Source organism: Cavia porcellus, unplaced genomic scaffold (assembly GCF_034190915.1).
Source record: "Cavia porcellus strain 051 isolate PalLab524CR breed Dunkin Hartley unplaced genomic scaffold, mCavPor4.1 scaffold_16, whole genome shotgun sequence".
Classification (NCBI taxonomy): Eukaryota; Metazoa; Chordata; class Mammalia; order Rodentia; family Caviidae; genus Cavia; species Cavia porcellus.
Genome location: NW_026947499.1, coordinates 50,078,414 through 50,084,290, shown reverse-complemented (window position 1 = coordinate 50,084,290; position 5,877 = coordinate 50,078,414).

Genomic DNA, 5,877 nt, shown 5'->3' with positions numbered 1-5,877 from the left:
TTCCATGCAGAGGAACTTTTCTACCCTATGTTTAAAAAAAAAGTTAAAATCCACTGGAAATAAGAATACAAAACCAATACCTGTGAATATGTCACCAGATTTAATACTTGTCTATACTCACTTTTTGAGATGTTGTCAGGAATTCTAATTTGCATAGGCAGTGATTCTTTTAATATTTTAATGTTTTTTAAATTATAAAGTAGAATTTATCGAGAGTTTGGATACGCTTAGCTAGTGGTGGTGAAGATATGTTTATGTTTTATTATCCTCCCTACTTGGGAAGGTACAACAGAGAAAGAACAATTCAGTGGCAGCATTTTGCTAGTCACAGAGAAAAATAGATGCGAGCCCCTTAAGAGAAAGTTGTCCATTTGGAAGCACAGACTTGCATTTGAAGATTTATTCTTACTCTTTGCATAAACTCTGTAACTTTGACCCATAGGACACATCTAAGAGCAATCTAGAGATTGCTCTGATGTACATGTCCCTCTCAAATCCAGCCTATCATCTTAGCCTTTGATCTGTTCAACTAGGAAATAGAAAAGGTTAACCAACAGGATGTAGGCCTGAATTTATCTTTCTTTTGATTATAGCTTTGAGAGAACACTTTGATCATTCCAGTTTATCCCTGACTAGAATGTTTCAGCACATCTCCACAACTAAATAAAAAAACAAACAAAATATTCACATAACTTGGGGGATGTTACTCTGAGTAAGCGTTGGGTCTCCACTTTGACTTTGGGGATTCAAGAGAAGAATTAAGCAGGCAGTTCAGTCTATACTGTCTACTTCTTCAGAAAATGAAGGAAAATTAGAATTGTGCATGTTGTTCAAATAATCAAATTATTAGTCCCAAAAGCTTTCTTCTATCCTGACTCAAAAATTATTCTATGAGGGGGTTGGGGATTTAGCTCAGTGGCATGAGCGCCTGCCTTGCAAGCGCACGGTCATGAGTTCGATCCCTGGTACCAATAAAAAATATAAATAAAAATAATTTAAAAATTATTCTATGAATAGCAGGTCTGTAGAACTTCTTTAATAAAGGGTTGTTAACCCCATATCCATAGAAAGCATTGGATGTAGACTAAATGAAGACTATTTTTCACAGGCTGGGAATGTAGCTCAGTTATACAGCACCTGCCTCCTAACAGTGGTATAACAGGGGAGAGGGACTTGATGCTTCCAAAAAGATGCTTTTATCTTGTGGCTGCCCCAAAAGACTTGTGGCCAGGAGACTGCTGTATCGGGCCCCTCATAACCTCTCCAGGAGAAATTTATTTCTGCTGAAGCAGGCTTTAGTCACACTCTACCACAAATGACTCCAGCCCAGCAGATCGGAGGAGTCCCTTTCCCATCTGTGATCACAGAGTATATATGCAAACTGGAACAGGTGAGCTTGGGTCAGCCCCTGCACAGTTCCCCCTTATGCTGTATTATTACACAGTTCTGATAAAGCCTTTTCTAGATCACATCTTTTTTTTTTTTTTTTTGACAGTGAGCGTACATTTAATGCCACTAGATCACATATTCTTGCCTATTTGCAATTTTTGCCTGGGGTGACATGTGTTGGGCTGGTAACACCAACGGCTGCTGGTGCCTACAGTGGCTGCAGCTGGAGCTGGTAACATTGAGGATGGCTGGCAATCACAGCAAGGACAGCAGTCACAATGCAACAGAATAGCTGGGATCCAACATCTCCAGTGAATTAAAGGTCTGTTAATAACTGTTTGCTCCAAACAGCAAAAAGGCTTTTAAAAGAGTTAATATCTGTTGGTATTCAAAGCCCATGGCTGTTAACACTAAAACAGCTACACTTTGTCAATTTGTGATTTCTGGATGAATTGAACAAGAACTTTCAGCCAATGGATAGCATCTTGGAAGCACCTATGAGCTTCCCTGCCAAGGTCCCTAAAAAAGAGGGCAAACAAGGGGCTGGGGGTTTAGCTCAGCGGCATAAGCACCTGCCTTGCAAGCAGGGGGTCGTGAGGTCAATCCCCGGTACCGATAAAAATGAAAAAGACAACAACAAAAAAAAGAGGGCAAACAATAGTGATGGTTGCTAGTAGGATCAAAAATAAGCCTATGTCTGATTTCACCTTACATGCAGCTAAGAATCTCTGCTAGCTGGTGGTAGTAGAAGGCTATGGATTTATTTCCCAGCACTACAAAGGGAAAAGGAAACAGCATTCTGTCCAGATGTGTACTTGTATTTAAAAATGTTTATAGATTCTGATGTAATGATAAAATACAAATCTCATGTTTTATTATGCAGTTCACAAACACTTGAAAAGTACAAGAACTACAGTATCATGTGGCCTTGTCAATACTTTTAGCTGTGAAAGATAATTTTCCGATTTGAAAAAGATGGGAACCACTGGTGAAGATGTCACTCTAGGGAGCATAAGTGAGAATGAAAAAAAAATTGAGAATGAAGACAGACGTTAGAGGTTGTTTTATTACACAGAAAGCCAAAAACAAAGAAGCCACTAGAAGCAAAAGTCAAGATAAATTTAGCCCACCAACATGTAGGCCTTCTTTTTCTTAATTTTATTTGAGGCATGCCTAAAAAAAAGCACACCACACTTTTCTGATCTATCATTGTCAGAAAGCAGATATTTATAAATTCAAAACTGTACAGAATGTCATAAACTCAAATTGACTTCAAGGTTTTTTCCCAAATAATTTAAGTATGCATCTTGTCTGAAATTAAGAATATAAAGTTTTTAAGTGTTTATTTTTCAGACTGAGTATCAAATCCAGGGTGCTTTACACTGAGCTACATCTTCGGTCCTTTAAAATTTTTTAATTTTGAGACAAGCTCTCACTGAATTGCCCAGGCTAGCCTTGAATTATCATCCTCTTATCTCAGCCTTCCAAGCAGCTAGGGTTATAGGCATGTACCACTTCATCTGTCAATATAAGGTTTTGATAACATAATGGAAAAAAAAACCCTACAGTGAAAAAACCCTCTTTGTACATATTGAGAAGTTAGCAACATTTTCCTTTCATCTTAATATTTTTCTAAGATTACTTTCATCATAGTAAATATTTACTTCAGTCAGTATAAAGTGGAAATCATTTCTTTCTTTCTTTTTGTTCTGTATTTCAGGCTGGTCTTAAACTCACTATGTAGGGGCTGGAGGTTTAGCTCAGTGGCATAAGTGCCTGCCTTGCAAGCAGGCAGTCTGAGTTCAATCCTGGGTACCGAAAAAGACGAAAAAAAAAAAAAAAACAAACTCATTACCTAGCCAAGGCTAGCCTTGAACTCATGGCAATTCTCCTGTCTCAGCCTCCTGAGTTCCAGGGTTACAGGTGAGTGCTACCATGCCTGGCATTAACAATCTTTTGTTTTTTGTCTTTTTGAGATAGGTTCTCTATGCAGTTCAGGCAGGCCTTGAGCTCACTTTGTAGCCCAGGCTGGTCTGGAATTTGCAAATGATCCTCCTGCCTCAGCCTCCCAAGTGCTGGGATTATAGGCATGAGTCACCACGCCCGGCCACTTAACAATCTTTTAAAAGCCACTACTATCTAAAAACTCTCCTCACATGGTTTTACTTTAATAACAAAATGTTAAAAAAAAAAAACCCACACATTTGTCTTTACAACCAAGGACAAAGGATCTTTGAAGCTAGACCTTTATCACAAAATTTTTCTGCAGAAATGGTTTAAAAGCAGTAGAGCAACATAATGATTAGGCTGCACAAACAAGCTAAATACTGTTAAATTATTATATGAACACCCAGATCTCTTTCAGAATCAACTTGGGGAATTATTCATTAAGCTACCATTAAAGCAAATGATATTAACATCTCTGAAGAGGCTCCTTACAACTGCTTCTATGCTTTGACTAAGTAGACTCAAAGAAATCTCTCTAAATAAAGCAGGACTTTTAGCCCTCAAAGCTAAAAATCACTTTTTCAGTGCAACTTTTTTTGTTCAAATTTTTCCAAGGGGAAACATTTCCGAAAATAGCATCCTTAAAAAGAAACCATTAACATAGTCCTACAGGCATAAAAGCCTGTGGGGTTTTGTTTCTTGTTTTTGCTGTTTTAGACTTTGAATACCTTTACATCTTCCAGATTTTTCTTTTGGTTTTTTTGTATCATTTTGAGCCAAGGTCTCACCATAGTTGAGGCTGTCCTTAAAGTCAGAGATTTTCCTACCATAGCTTCCCAAGTTCTAGGATCATAGACCTGTACCACTACACCTTGGGTCTTTCCTCTCTCTTTTTAAAAGTGAATTTTAAAGAATATTCCAATATATTTTTCCCTTCATTTGGAATCAAAATGAGCCTTTGTTTGTCACAGAGAAAAGCCTAAGCTCAGATGCATGACTCTAGAAACCTACGACATCCACCACTAGCAAATGCTAAAAACAATTTTCTCTTTCCAAAGGGGTTTTGGTTTCATTTGTAGTTATAGAGACAATTTTAAATTATCTTATTGTTGTTACCTCTGGACTAACACTTTTACCTAAATATTGACAATGTGGCAATAAAGGCTTTACAGGGTGCCTAGCTTTTTCCTTTTTTTTTTTTCTTGTCCTTTACAAGATTTCTCCAAAGGGCAAGAGCCTGCATTCTATAATGCACGGGTGACCCTGGATTCAAGCATCAGTGTGGGGTTACAAGGACTGGAGCAATGATAGAGAGGACTCTAATATTTAGGACACATTGCCCCCTTCCTCAAATTACATATTTTATTCATTTATATTCAAAGTTCAAAGTCAGTCTGAGAATCTCCTTATAAATTCTTATTTTTAAATCAGAGTATGTTTGCACATGGCTATAAAAAATAAGCTCATAGAAGCATATATAATGAAACTCAAACTCTCACTCTTCTCTTCAGGCAGACTTTTGCTTCCCATTTTAGTTCTCATAGCTCTTCTTATCCGTGGGAAGGGGTTACTAAATTATAATTTGAGGTACTATCTATGGATACACTGCAGCCATAAATGATGATTTAACTAACTACAACTCTTCCTTTTCTCCAAATTTGACATCGTAAAGTTTTGTTCTTGAGATCTTTTAATACTTCTACTTCAAACTCTTTTTGTTTTGTCCATAAACGTCTCCCATCAGCTACATTCAGGTGGAAGCTACTGACCTTCTGACCCCTCTTTAAGAGTTTCTGTGTTAGTTCTCTGGAGAAGCGCGCGCCCCGCATCCCCGGGTGCAAACCCCTGCTCCCAAATGCTTAGCTAGTAGTTTAGGAACCTTTTAAAAATCCTGCGCAAAACTGCTTGCATTTTCCCGGGCGGGGTGGCGCCCTTCTCTCGGCCCCCAATTTCGCCAGTGGGGCTGGTGCCCACCGTTTCGGAGAGTACAATTGTCAGTGGCTTGAGGGCGAGGGCTTCAAGGTCCAGGGATTGACAGCTCACGCACACTCAGTGGCTTTTTCTGGCCCTAAACTTCGCCTCCGAGGCTCTGCGCATCACCTAGAGCAAAAATGGGCGTCAAATACTGAAAGGGCCGGCAGGGCAGCACACTTTGAGACCCCCAAGAACGCCCTACAAACACCGCCCGCTACTCAGAGGCCCAAGTCCCGGCCGCGCAGGACCGCACAGCTGGTAACGACAGGGTCTTTGGTGGGCTTCCGCCCACCAAAAGGACAGCGGAAGGCGCCAGTGTCTCCACATCCCACAACACTGAACAAGCTCACAGAAAGACACAGCACAGGAGGCGTGGGGGGTGGGGTCCGTCGCACCCCTTCGCCTTTTCCCCGCCTCCTTTGTTTGTTCTGGAGTCCTTATTGGCTGACGGCCTCGGGACCGGGCGAGCCCCGAGCCCTTGATGAGGAGCTATTGAGTAAAGTTCCTGTCGCTCATCCAATGGATTGTTTGTGATTGGTCAAGGCGTCGCCCGGGGTTTGAATCGCG